Here is a 14,719-nt window from a genome sequence, read left to right on the forward strand (position 1 = left end):
AAATGACTTTTCATGACTATGCCTACTCTATGCACCACTGTGGGATGGTAGAGGACTACCCACATGATTTATGACCTGATATGACTATTTCCTTGTTTACGGCTTTAAATTTACATTTTTGACTATGCCTACTCTGTGCACTACTATGGTATGATATGAGACTACCTGCAAGAGTTCTGACCTGATATGTCTATTTCCTTGTTCGTGGCTATAAATTGACTTTGTTATGACTATCACGGTTCAGTGCACTCCAACGTGATAGTATGGGACTACGTGCGCGATTTATGACCTGTTTTGACTATTTCCTTGTTTACGGGTATAAATTGACTTTTTATCACTATGACTGCTCTATGCACAACTATGAGATGGTATGGGACTACCTGCACCATTTATGACCTGTTTTGTCTATTTCCTCACTTACAGCCATAAATTGACTTTTTATGACTATGCATACTCTATGCACTACCATGGGAGAGTGGGACTACCTGCATGATTTATAACTTGGTATGACTATTTCCTTGTTTATGGCTGTAAATTGACATTTTATGACTACACCTACTCTAATCGCTACTATCGGATGGTATGTGACTACCTGAGGAGTTATGACCTTATGAAATTTACTTTTTGTGACCATCACTGTTCAATACACTATTATGTGATAGTATGAGACTACTTGCATGATTTATGACCTGTTTGAATTGTTTCCTTGTTTAAGGGCATAAATTGACCTTTTTATGACTATGCCTGCTCCATGCAGTACAATGGGATTGTATGGGACTGAATGCAGGATTTATGGCCTAATATGACGAGTGCCTTGTTTACGAATATAATTTAACTTTTCTATGGCTATGACTACTCTGTGCACTAATATGGGATAGTATGGGACTACCGACACGATTTATAGCCAGTTATGGGTATTTCCTTGTTTAGGCGTATCAATTGACTTTTTATGAGTATGACTAGTTATGCACCGCAATGGGATGGTATGAGACTACATGTATGCTTTATGAACAGTTATGACTATTTCATTGTTGTTATGACTATCGAAAACGGCAATCGGAAAACGTCTGAGTAAAACTTGTTATTTTGTTATGTTAAGTCGGAGTTCTCTACTTTTTTGTCCTGGTAGGAAACGGAACACTCGTTTCAAAGAACGTAAGCGGGACATAAGGAGCGCGACGCACGCCACATGGTTTAAGACGGAGCTTACTGAACATTGTTGGGACGCGGGACATTGTTTCGACTTCGACAACGCGGTGACCTTGGCTCGAGAATAAAGATGGGGACCCAGAAAGCTTCTAGAGTCTTGTCACATGCATCGTGGCCCCTCGGTTTGTAACAGAAACCGTTGCCCCTTCCCAAACAATACCCCCATGTTGTGGAATCTCTCATTCCGTTTGGCACTGATGATGTACGTCGCATGACCGACGAAACGTCTTGTTATTTTGTTATGTTAAGTCGGAGTTCTCGACTTTTTTTGTCCCATTATGGCGTCTCCCTGCTGTTGGAGTATTTCTTCATCCAATATATTTTTGACGAAAAATCGGATGTATCGGATAAACTGCGATTTTTGCAACGTTCACACGGCGGCCTTACGGCTTTTCCTCTTTACTTTCTCATTTGTCACTTCTCTGTCTTCCACGCCTACTTTTCCGGTCTCAGTCACTCTTGCACAAGTTTCTTTCCTAGCATAGTCTCTGCGATGACTGCTCCCAAAGAGTCCGAAATCGGTGCCGTTCATTCTTTAGACTTTTTAATCCTCCTATAGACTCCGAATATCGGAAAAGTTGAAAACTCCGATAAACAGCCTCCGAATTTTCCAAAATGAAAACTCCGAAAATTCGGAACCTTAATTATCAATAATGGCATGGGGCGCACCTTACGCTAGAAGAGTGCCCTAACAAGCACTGAGATGGAAAACAACCTGGGCGCGATGTAGGCAACTGATTTCAACTGAACGTTAGCAGTCATATAAACCCAGAATTAAAAAAAAAATGATTAGATAAAATTTATTGACTAGATAAGACTGGTTAACTAAATATTTAACGAAACGGACTGCTGGTTCCTCAAGCCTAGGGTCTGAAACTAAAACCTTAATCACCAGAACGACTTTCTTTAAGACGAGGCTCGCATTCATGTTTGAGCAGCATAAACGCCGCATTTAATGTCCATGGGCATTGCCTGCGGGGTTATGCGCCATTCAACAACGTCTTGCCAAAATAACCAAAGAAAAAGCAACAAAATGATTTGCAAACAGCGCGGCTTGAAAGCAAAGACGTGGGAACGAGCTTCGGAACAGGTTCATCCCGAAGCCGCTGTGCGCTGAAAGTGGCGCAACGATCGAAATGCACGAGTCGTATACCCTACCCATTTGGGTGTTGTTTCCAATGCAGCCCACAATAGACGCATTATCTCCGATGAATAGAAGGATTAGCCATTGTGTAGGGTACACCACTAGAGGGCGCTACGAGCGATCCTTCACCACTAGGGCCCTCTGCTGTCTGATGTTTTCTTGACTACTCCAAAGCATTTGATAAGGTCCCACATAATAAATTAATTTCTAAATTGTCTGCTATAGGGGTACCATCCAACATCATTAGGTGGATCCAAAGATACTTATCCAGTCGTAGGCAATTTGTGGACATAAGTGGAACACTACCGGACCTTCTAGAAGTCAAATCGGGTGTTCCCCAAGGGTCAGTCTTAATCCCATTATTGTTCTTACTGTACATTAATGATCTACCGGATTTTGTGGGCCCCCAGGTTTCAATCCAAATGTTTGCGGATGATTGTATATTGTTTCTTTCTGTGTCATCCATTGAGGATCAGGAGCACTTATTAGTTTACTTAGAGTGTCAGAGTGGTGTTCCCAGTGGGACATGGTTGTTAATCTTGAAAAGGCCGTTTTTATGAGCATAACGGCAAGAAAGAATCCTTTCGTGTTCACATATAACATAGGTGATACTGCCATAACAAAAGTAAGTCAATATAAGTATCTCGGCGTAACCATTACAGATAAATTATCCTGGTCCAAACATATCGCAAATATATGCACAGTGGCCCGTAAGAAGCTGGGATTATTGCGAAGAAAGCCTCACTGTACTAGCAAGGACCTTAAGATCGCAGCTTATAAATCTATTATTCGACCATCGGTTGAATACGCTGCCGTGGTATGAGATCCCAATACATAGAAATACATAGGTGAACTCGAAAAGATTCAGCGCCTTGCAGCGATATCCATTTTTAATAGATACCACAGGCGTAGCTCGCCAACACAAATGCTTCGCGATGCCGGTTTAGAATCTCTAGCTCATAGAAGGAAATGCGAGCGGTTAAAATTTCTCTATATGTTGTACAGCCGTAGACTAGGGCTCAACCCTGACCAGTATGTATCCAGCATACAGTCTAGAAGTGCCCGACACCGTCATGAATACAGTTTAATGCCAATATATGCTTGTACAAGTAGATTTAAAACTTCATTTTTTGTCCGCAGTATAGAAGATTGGAATAATATTCCTCAGGTTGCATTTACATCACTAGAAAGTTTTCTTTCCTGTCTCGATCATATGTAGCACTTGTCTTGTCAAGCACTTGTGATCTAGTGAAGTGTAAAGCGCTGCTATTCTATTTTTGCATTATGTGATAACCTCGATATTGCTTGTTGTGATAGATACTCGTTTGCATTCCGTTCTGTGTAGTGTCAGAGACCACTCCTGCTCGGACTCCAACGGAGTCTGCAGTATTTCATAAATAAATAAATAAAAATAAAATAAAAATGATGTCATTGCTTCTTCGGAGAGCATGGTGAGAGATAACGAGAGGCATGGGATGGCAATGCGAAATAGAGCGCCCTCGTGCAAGGCTGTGGTGGCGCTGCGGGCAATAGGGCAGCCGCTCTCGGTGGCGGCTCCTGCGACTTATAATCATTGGGATTATCATTACGATAGGTATGGCGAGGGAAGAACAAATGCAAAGGGCGACTGCCAACGAGCAACAGATACGGTCTCGAGAACATCGTGTCCTATTTTTTTCGTTCCATCGAAAAAACAAAACTTTTACACACTGAACACTAAGTTACTATTTGGGACACGGTTTTCTAAAGTCTCCAGCCCCAGAGCCATATATTAAAAGGGAGTCTGGCCACTAATGGGTCATGCCTATACACGAAGCTCCACCCGGTTTTTCAGCTTTCCGACGAACGAAGTCTTCAAAATATGGGGCGCTATCAATCAGCCTATCCTTACTATTTGCCACTTATCCAACATGGGCAGCGCCATTTTGGGTGGCAAGTGGATTGGATGGGATTGAAATGGATACATCCCGCAAGTTGCAAGAGTAGTGGGTTGTTTGTGTAAATTTGATGAGCGCCATCTAGAGAGCGTAAGGCACGTTGGCAGTTGTCGTCCGCTTCCGTCGTTGTACTGCTGCCGGCAGAACCACCTGCTGGGACACATTCTGTTGTCGGTATGACTTTTAAACAAATCTACATTAACAGTTGGAATATAAGAGGCAAGAATGTTTATATCCATGAAATCCAGCAATTAAATATCAGATTGTACAACACAGCAGCGTTTTTGTTATGATTTCGTTGTGATCGCCGTGTTCTCTAGGTCTAACACCGGCGACAAAACGTATTCTTTTCAGTTAGATATCGACGGATGAGCATAAGTTGAAACCGATTTCGGAGAAATGTATGTTAGGATGTACATTTGCAGCTTAAAATCATGGTAGTCTGTGAAAATTTTTGGTCACGAAATTCCCCCTTCTCTGTGTTTGTTTTCGTCGCCATTTTGGGTGGCAGCATGGTGTCATGGCGACCCCTTTGGTAAAAAGCAAACCAATCAGAGGAGCGAAACTGTGATTGAGAGGTCGAGCCTCTTTTTGTGGCTCCTCCCAATGGCCAGACTCCCTTTTAATATACGGCTGTGTCCAGTCCACCAGCCCATGGCCGAGCAGTCCTCTATCGGCGATGTCAACAACAAACAACAACTTTATTTTCGGCCTTGGAGAGTGGGGAGTTTCATCGCAACAGGCGATACTGTACCCCAGTGCTTGGTGGAATGGGGGGAATAAAATAACGAGCCCCTTTACAAGAACGATCGAAGTCCGATGGTGTCCTGAAATGTCAGAAGAGCTTTGAGCGCAGAACGTTGCTGGGCTGGATTGGGCCAGGGACCAAGCAATTTCGGTAGGGAGAAAGGGCGAGAGTCCAGCTGACGAAGAGACTCGGAGAGTGTGGTTCGGGAAGGTTCGTAGTGAGGGCAATGAAGAAGAATGTGCTCCAGATCCTCAAGAGCACCACAGTGGCAGCAGGTGGGAGAATCAATTTGTCTCAAGCGGTAACGCCACTGAGCTGTATAGGCCACATCGAGGCGCATGCGGTGGATTAATGCAGCATCCTGGCGAGATGTGTTTCGTGGCATGCGGAAAGCGAGCGTGGGATCAACTCTGTCCAACATAGAGGGGGGAAGAATGTCGGTTGTCCGTTGGCGGGAAGCCAGGGGTGTCACTAGACGTCGCAGAATTGAACGGCGGTCTCCTCTGAGCAGAACAATACGGGTCCGGTTCCGAGACGAGAGTGCTGCTTCTGCGGCGCTGTCGGCCTGCTCGTTCCCCACGACACCACAATGGGCTGGAACGCACTGGAGAACTAGCCTGTGGCCTGCGGCGTAGATAGTGTGGTAAGCCATTAACACGTCTGTGACTAGGGGTGCTGATGGGCCTCGTATGCCGGAAGTTTCAATTGCTTGAAGTGCAGATTTGGAGTCTGTAAAGACTACCCATTCCCGGGGTGGAAAATCAGCGATGTGTTGTAGAAAGAAAAGGATGGCATAGAGTTCCGCAGCTGTGGAGGAGGTTGGATGTGAAAGGCGTCTTCCGTGCACGACGCCTTCGGATGGAATGACGAAGGCTGAGGCGGACTTGTTGTTTCGGGATGCGCCATCAGTATATGCTGCCGTAAACGTAGAAAACTTCTCGTCTACCAGAGCGTGAAAATGGGCTCGGAGGATTTGAGGGGGGACCTGATCTCTTCTTTGCAGAAGGTTTGGGAGGCGTACAAAAGTGGGCGGTACCGGTCGAGACCAGGGGGCTTCCGGCGGTATAGTGTCCTTAGTTATGAAGCCAGTGAGAGTCTGGCGTGTCCTCTGCGCTACTCGATAGAAGTCGCTTCCAGGGCGGTATCGAATTTTCCTTAGTAGCGGGTGGCGGGGAATGTGAGCACGCAAACGGAGGTAGTGCCGAGCCGTTTCCCGTTCACGGAGAACTTCAATCGGGAGCTCACCAGCTTCAGCCAGTACTTGTCGTGTTTCAGCCATTCTTCGAACTCCGAGGCATCGACGAAGGCTTCGAGCAAACAGGGACCGAAGCGTATTTAATGAAGTTGTTAATATCCTGTGCAGAATAGGAAGGCTGTAAAGCACAGTTGCCCTCACCAATGTCGCGTGAACCGCGAGCAGGGAACGCTGATCACAGCCCCATCCTGGGCCAGAAAGATGTTTGATTGCGGGGAGCCATCGCTGCACTTTAGTTTCAAGGTGTTTAATGTGCCGAGCCCAGCGCAAGTCCGAGTCGATTACCACGCCAAGGAAGCGGTGAAAGCGTACTGGTTCTAGCTTCTTTAAACCAAGCCAAAGTGGGAAATTGGCCGTAGCTTTACGCGTGAAAGGGAGCTCGACACACCTTTCGGGTGAAAGGTCCATCCCGAGGTGCGTCAGGTACGTATGGATATTGTTTAAAGCGAGCTGCAGGCGGCGCTGGAGAGCCGGGCGTGATTTTCCTACTGTTCAAAGGGCGACGTCATCTGCATACACGGAGAACGACACTTTGCGAGGAATTACTGATTGTAGGCCGGCCATCACCACGTTAAAGAGTGTCGGGCTGAGAATGTTTCCTTGGGGGACTCCTTGGGGAACAGGATGCTGAGGGCTTTGGCCTTGGGACGTACGGACAGCGACAGTTCGGTCCGTAAGGAAGTCTTGGAGCCAGTTGAAGAGCCGACCGGATACTCCAAACGAGCGCAAGGCATGCAGCACACAAATGTGCGAGACGGTATCATAGGCGCGCTTGATGTCGAGGAAGACCGATCGGACGATCCGTCGATGGGCTCGAGCATGTTGAACTGTAGAGACTAGGTCGAGAACTGGATCCATGGAGCTTCGGTGGCGACGAAATCCAGCCATTTCGTGAGGGAACGCACGTCGTTTTTCGAGCCACCAGTCGAGGCGATGCAAAACCATTCTCTCCATCAGTTTCCCCACACAGCTTGTCAGGCTTACCGGGCGAAAGGAGGATAGGGCATTTGGGGGCTTGCCTGGTTTCAGGATGGGAACAACCAAGGCCTCCTTCCATGTATGTGGTAAAGATCCTTGTTGCCAAGACATATTATAGACATGAAGGAGAGCTTGGAGTGACCGCCCGTCAAGGTTTCGTAGGGCGGCATAGGTGATTTTATCGGGCCCAGGGGACGAGCTGGCGTTCCCAAGCTTCAACGCTGCCTTTAGCTCGATTAGTGTGAAGTCGCGGTCCATAACTTCCGGGGGACGGGGCCAGTCGTGGTGAAGTTCAGCCGTCAAACTGTGGACAAAACTGCGGTGTAGGGGCGTGGTCGAGGCAGCCGCAGGAGTCGTTAGTACCACACAGAAGTCCGTCGCAAGCGTGTTCTCGTCTACACGCTGAACGATAGCCAAGGCCGCGAGAGGATTCTTTTGAGGGGGCGCCTCCTTCAGAGATCGGATTGTCCGCCAGATCTTCGTGGCCCGATCGAACGGTGAAAGGTGGTGGCAAAACTTACGCCAACGCTTCCTGTCCTCGTTTTTAAGTTCTCGTGTTACTTTAGCTTTCATCCGGCGGTATTCCACAATGTCCGTAAGTTGCCCTGTCCGACGAGCCGTTCTTTCTGCTCGGCGACGTAATGCTCTAAGGTGATTAATAGCGGGGGAATGGCCGATATGGCCTGTTACCCTTTTAGACATGACCACCGCGTCCTGAATACCGCGGGTAATTGCTTGAGACAGAGCCTCTGGGGACATACCGGTGCGCACAGATGTTCTGAGGCCCGCACGAAAACGTCTCCAGTTTGTGAAAGAAATCAGTCCAGCAGTTGCTGAGAGGGGCAGTCTGTCGTGCGAAATATATAGAGGAAAATGATCGCTACCTCTAGTGTCGACGTCCGTAGCGCACGACAAGTGGCGAATTATGTCGGTTGAGGACCACGAGAGGTCCAATACATCAAGTGACATTGGGGATCGCATGTAAGTGGGCTCGCGGTTGTTCAGCAGGCACATGTTATTATTCTCCATTGCCTCTAACAACCTCCTTCCCCTACTGTCCGTCCTTCGGCTTCCCCAGGCCGAGTGATGTGCATTGAAGTCCCCTAGCACAAGCGCCGGGGCTTCCAGAGAACCAAGTAAGCGTTCGAGGTCACTCCACGGGACCTGTACCGCGGGACGGAGATAGATACTGACGACCGTTAACAGCATGGGGCCAAGGCGGATCCTGCATGTGACGCAATCATAAGAGCGATGACAAACTGAGCCGATGGGTGCAGCAACGAGGTCATTGCGAACGTATAGCGCTGCTCTACTCTCAGGGGAATGATGAGAGCGATAGATTGTGTATCCACTAACACGATGTGTACAATCCATGCCGTGTTCGCATATAGCTATAAAAGGGAACTTGTACTGTTGGAGATGTAATTTAAAATCTGGGAGCTTGTTACGCAGGCCTCGAGGATTCCACTGCATGGCCAGGGCGTTTTTATACAATTCCGTCATGCTGATGCGAAGATAATGCCTCCAGTGCCAGAAGCGCTTGAACCTCGGGCAGTTGCGACGCACCAGGAAAAGCAGAGACAATGGCCTTAAGGGCAGCGAGTACCGCTGAGAAGAGTCCCAGAGGAGGCATATATTGGGGGGCTGATGAGGGTGCTGGTTCCGTCACACTGGCGTAAGTGTTTGTAATCTGTCTTGATGGACGAGGAGGCGGTGCGCTTGTGATAGGCGTAGCCGCGACTGTGTTCAGCGACCCTCGTTTACCTGGTGCAGATCGAGGGGGTAGTGCAGGAAATTATTGTGCATTTGTACCAGACGGGAGTGTGGCACTAGCATCCCTAGGAGCGTCAGACGGAAGTCGTAGGGTTCGGTCTTGGTGCCTCTTGCTGGCGGCGGTCTTGACAGGACATAAAGAAAATGATGCGGGATGGCTGGATTTGCAGTTAGCACACTTTGGCTCTCTTTTATTGTTGCAGTCTGATCTCCGGTGAGGTCCGGTGCAGATGCCACACCGTGTAGAACCTCGGCAATTTCGTGCAATATGGCCAAATCGTTGGCAGTTATAACACTGTATGGGGCCTTCTATGTACTCTTGGACTGTGAAGGTCTGAAACCCAAGGGCAATTCGGGGAGGAAGACGGAATTCGGCGATGTCGCGCACGAAGGAACTATACCATTATAATCTCCGAGGTAAGTCCACGCAGCGCCACCTATCAGGAGAGAGTACCATCGTATACTCAGTGTCGCCTGCTAGGGAAAGCAGTTGGGCGCGGCCTCCCGTCGGGTAGGTTATTGGTATAATTCCTTCGCGCGCGACATCGCCGAAAGGGGTTCGCTCCTCAGCAGGCTAGAGACTTTAGACAACCGTGTCGCAATGAGCGCTTCGTAAACTAATCAAATTGTAAAATGACTCAGCCAGACCGATAAGACATCATAATCGTCACTCCGTTCATGTTCAGAAGCGCTAGCATGTCGCCAGGGCTTCTCTCGTTCCCCGGCCGCTACCATCATCAGCTCTCACCAACTCCCCATAGAGCCCATAGTATAGCTAAATTCACACAACACTGGGCACACGACCAATGAGAATGCAGCGATTGCTCCCTCAATCCTCCAATCAGAAGTCTTTCCGTCCGGCTCGCAGCCCGACCGGTTCTGGCTGTTGCTGACTTCTGCTTTCCATACTGGCCTGTACCGGCTACCCCTCACATCTAGTCTACTAGCTTTCATGCACGTCGTAAAGTTATTCCGTGATTCCCAAACAACTGTGAAAAGTGTCGTAATGAACAGAAATTTATTTATACTGACACAAATACATGCACTGAGCGTCCATTGCGTGGCGCTTCCTAGCACACTGGAACAAAGTTCAAACTTACAAAACGCGCATATCGACACAGCTTATTCCCAGCAACGAACAACTGTCACATACTTGCGCACAATCGCTTGATCATCATGTCCTTGCCTGCTACACGTCAAACATAAAATGATGCTTCATGAATCGTATTTTCTTGTCACCGCTATGCAGATCTGACGGCGCTCGAACATGTTCATCGAGCCAGAATTCACGACAACACTTCAGTTTGAAATTCGATTGGCTGTTCGTAGACCGATGCTTGTGGCGAGAAACAGTACAACACGATCAAAGACACCATAATACACGGATAAAACGGCGATCGGCGAACGCACTTGCCTCCCAACGAAAGACACCGCCAACGCGGCGCCCACCGTTCAGATTTCAAATGAAACCGCCGAAGGAGAACCAGAACGCAGCGCGCAGGCGAGGAAGCGCGAAGTGCCGTTTTCAAATTCTGGCAACCAATCCGGACACGCTTGTGGCGTCCGACCAATAGAGAGGCACGGATTGCTCCGTGCGCAGTAACACGCATTTTGATACAGATTTTGCGAGAGCTGTGGGGGCTGCCATCATCGCCGCGCTCTCGTCAAAATGGCAGCGGCACGTCGAAATGCAGGCCAAAACAAGATTGACATTGCTTAATGGAGGAGCACCAGCTACCCGTGACCTAGTGGTTGGGATGATGGATTTTTTCTCTTTCTTTATTTTTCTGCCAACAAATTCCCCCCCCCCCCACACACACACACGCGGAGACTGGGAGGTGACGCAGGTTCGGTTCCTGTCACCGGCTGTGCTGTCTGAGGTTTTCCTTGGCTTTTCAGAATACTTTCCAGACGAGTGTCGGCACAGTTACCCCTGAAGTGGACCCAGCACGCGTACTAACCCCCCTGTCCCCCACTCCTTGATACTGTCCTCTCTCCATCTGTCCACGTCTGTACGCCGCTCATAGTCACAGTTGCTTCACGGCGCTAACACGGAAGTAAAAAGAAAATCGAGGATCACGTCCATTGTGCCTATTGTGAAAAACGGAGACCATCCATGAGCAGGGTTCAACACTTGTATGCGTGACAGCAAAGTTAACATGCGGAAAAAAAAAGCTATGGTGAAATCACTCAACGAGAGAACAGCACACTGGGTGATTTGTTATTTATGGCGTAACGGGGTCACGGCGACAGCTGATACAAAATACAACACACAGGCGGTTGTCGTTTGTATGTTGTCTTAATATGTTGTACTAGTTCTTGCCATTATCTCGTTTATCCTCTCAACACATCGTTAAGACACACCATATGCACAAGGGGAACGTAACAATGATTCGCATTCTTCAGCACCACGACGACTAGGATTACGAGTGAAGTCACAGAGGCAGGACGCCCCTCCCCCCCGTCCCCCGTCCCCAGTCAGATAGATCCGCCCCTGTGTCCACCTGAGGGTTCTCCAACGTGCCCCGAAATCTTAGCAGATGGGACACCCTCTTCAACGTCCCTCGCTGGAGACGGCGTGTCTATGGTACTTTTACGTTGTCACCAAGGTTTCTCCGCCCCCCACCGGAATCGAACCCGCGATCCTGGTGTCAGCTGGCCGACACGCTACTAACTACGGTCAAAGAATATCCAAAGAGTTGTGGAAAGCAGAAATGTATTGCAAAAAATTGTAAAATAGCGTTAATAACTTACCAGCATTCAAAGGTCTGCATCATCGTACGGGCGCTACCCCGGTGCAAAGCTGGCTGCCTGGCTGCTACCATCATCAGTTCGTGACAGCAGTTTAGTGATCATGGACGCAGGGCTGGGCGGTTCAGGCACAGAACGACACTGCTCCAGCAACGGACATAGCTACTTTCGCATCAGAACAAATAAATGAAAGAACATCCGCGAGCACGCGTAAGGTTCCTCTAGACGTGACAGTGGAAGAAAACATGCACAGAGAAAATGCTCCTGACTCCACGGAGCAAGTACCTAACTAGGCCTAACCGAAACATCAGAAAAGCCCGAATAAAGTGGTAAAGACACGAGCAAACCACAGCATGACTGGCACAATAAGGCAGTTATTCCGCAACTTCGGAACGCGACTTCGAAGCTAATTGTGCCAGATTTCTTTCTGTTAAAAACCCAGACTACTGTCCTCTACCTCTGTGTTACCGTCCCAGAACTGCACACTAAGAATGTTAAATAGGGTGTTATATTCTCTCTGTTTCGAATGCTCTTTAGAGATTATCTGACCACAGGGTGTTTTCAGCTGTAAACTCAGATACAGCGCCTTGTAAGAACGGGTTATCAGGATAGCCAGATTTCCAACGTCTTGTTCTCTAGACTCTTCGGGGTTCCTAGTCATACAGAGCGTAGAGGAAGTTTACAAACCTATTCCTGTGGTGGTCCCCTTGCTCCACGCAGTCTCATGCAACTCAAAAGCTGTTGCCACTAAGTTCAATGTACAGTTAATTTTCTCTAATTATTTTGGGGTGAATCCTTTGACGCCGTTCATTGGGCAGAGGCCCATGTGTAAAAATCATAGAGCACCTGTTCTTCCCTGTCAACAAAAATATTGTCTATGACATTGCAATGGGGTGCGGGTTTAGGTACGTGGGCCAAACATCACGCTGCGTGAATGATCGCCTCAGAGATCCCGCCTAAAATCACGCCAGAGACCATGCCTTGTCCTAAAAACGAAGAGCAGGCATGCACTACTTGTCTGCTTCCACGGCGATAATTAGAACATGACATTAGGCACTCCTGTGTCCTTGCATTGTTGCGCATTGTTCTCTTGAACTTTCCTTCGGGCCAAGTTCTGTTTAGGCATTGTACGGCTAGTTGTGTTGAGCCCAGCGAGTGCTCGTTGATGTTGTTCTTTCCTCACACGAGAGTGTTTGTGTGCCTCGTTTGAGCAGTGTTTCGTTACCTGCATTGGCGCCGCTATGTTGACGAGAGTGCAGACACAGTGATCAGGGAAGGCGGCATGAATGAATCCTCGCTTGACGATGAAGACAAAGTGAAGAGTATAAACTGGGAGAGCAAGTTTAAAATAAGAAATTTTCAGTGAGACCCGTGCAATCACGTCACGCGCAACCTTTGAGCACCTCGGAGCCTCGTGACCAGGGAAAACATAAGATTGCTTGACACACATCCGACTGCGGGCCGAATGAGGCAGCAGCGCATGTCCCCCTCAAAATTAACCTTTTGCACAGCGCTTCTGCGCATGCTCTGTGACCAAGACGGCACCGAAGAGGGTTTCCTAGATATTCAATACGTCAAAAAACGTCTGCTCAAAGGGGAAGGCAGTTTCATTCCTCCTTCCACGATTATTTCTCAGAACTATTGACTGAGTGCTCTGAGAAAAGCTGACACGGCAAGTAATCAAAGATGCTGAAGTTTTAAGTTGCCTTCCATTTGAAACTGACCGCAGTGTAAACATAGATGTGAATGCAATTAATGGGTGTATAAATCATCACTGAGGGCAGTACGAGGCAAGTTCTTCTTTCTAGTCTGATCTAATGAGTGGACAAATTACCTGGATGTCATTTTGACAACCAAACTTTTGCGTTCAGGTAAACCACAGTGATGCGTGAACTCGGTTACCTGAATTTTGTTTGAATTTCAGAAGGCAGCCAGCCGGAATATCCTGAAAAACCAACTTCTGCCGTCTAGCTCTCGACCAGCAGGCAATAGAGAACACGCGGTATAAAGACCTTGGAAGACTGGAGAACATGCACAAGGTGTCAAGTGAGGGGTTTGCAAGGATCGAGTCCCATGCCATGACAGGGGAACGACTCTGGATGTGGCTTTTCTGGCAGCTTACAGGCATCATATTCGCAAGTGTCGTTTCGGCTTGGATCCTATCTGATACACCTGTGAAGAAACTGGGCGAAGCTACTGACGAACTGGGATGGACTCGCAGAGAACTAGAATTGGCTTCTGCCAAACAAGAAGAGACTAGAAGCAAACTACAGCAGCAAGGGATTGAACTGGAGGAGACGCGTAACGAACTCAAGCGCACTAATGACAAGCTAGAGCGAGCTACTATTGAACTGGAGGAGACTACTGGCGAACTAGGACGGACTCGCAGAGAACTAGAATTGGCTTCTGCCAAACAAGAAGAGACTAGAAGCAAACTACAGCAGCAAGGGATTGAACTGGAGGAGACGCGTAACGAACTCAAGCGCACTAATGACAAGCTAGAGCGAGCTACTATTGAGCTGAAGGAGACTACTGGTGAACTGCAGCACACACATATAGCACTCAAGTTCACCGCTACAGAACTGGAACGGACCCGTGGCGAACTGCAGCGGACTACTGATCAACTGCGTCAGGCTACTGGAGATATGGTGCGGCACGATAGCAGACAGGAGAGTCAACTGCAGCACGATATTAGCCTGCTAACTAAAAACATTACTAACCTTCTCTATATCATTGTAATAGGCGTCCTATTGTGGATACTATTGATGGTGGTGTGTAGAATGCGGAATAGTTTGCGATGACGCTCTACAAATGCTGCTAATTACGAAAAATTGAGTTTTCTGTTTCGAAGTGTCAGTCAACTAATCCGAAATTTAACCAAACGACAAAGATGCGAGAAACATCGCTGAATTTTACAAATCGAC

At 47.9% G+C, this 14,719-nt stretch overlaps 1 protein-coding gene across 4 annotated transcripts in view; it reads left to right on the forward strand.

Annotated features, from left to right (window-relative positions):
* Positions 1-14,468, forward strand: part of LOC135378716 (uncharacterized) — a 49,924-nt gene extending 35,456 nt beyond the window's left edge. For 3 of the 4 annotated variants that reach the window (XR_010418552.1, XR_010418551.1, XM_064611805.1), the window contains 2 exons: positions 2,579-2,696; positions 13,720-14,468. The gene's annotated coding sequence lies outside the window, so the exon portion shown is untranslated. The remainder of the gene's footprint in view (positions 1-2,578; positions 2,697-13,719) is intronic. The other variant, XM_064611806.1, reaches the window with a different exon arrangement.
* The last annotated feature ends 251 nt before the right edge of the window (positions 14,469-14,719 follow it).

Source organism: Ornithodoros turicata, chromosome 1 (genome assembly GCF_037126465.1).
Source record: "Ornithodoros turicata isolate Travis chromosome 1, ASM3712646v1, whole genome shotgun sequence".
Taxonomy (NCBI): Eukaryota; Metazoa; Arthropoda; class Arachnida; order Ixodida; family Argasidae; genus Ornithodoros; species Ornithodoros turicata.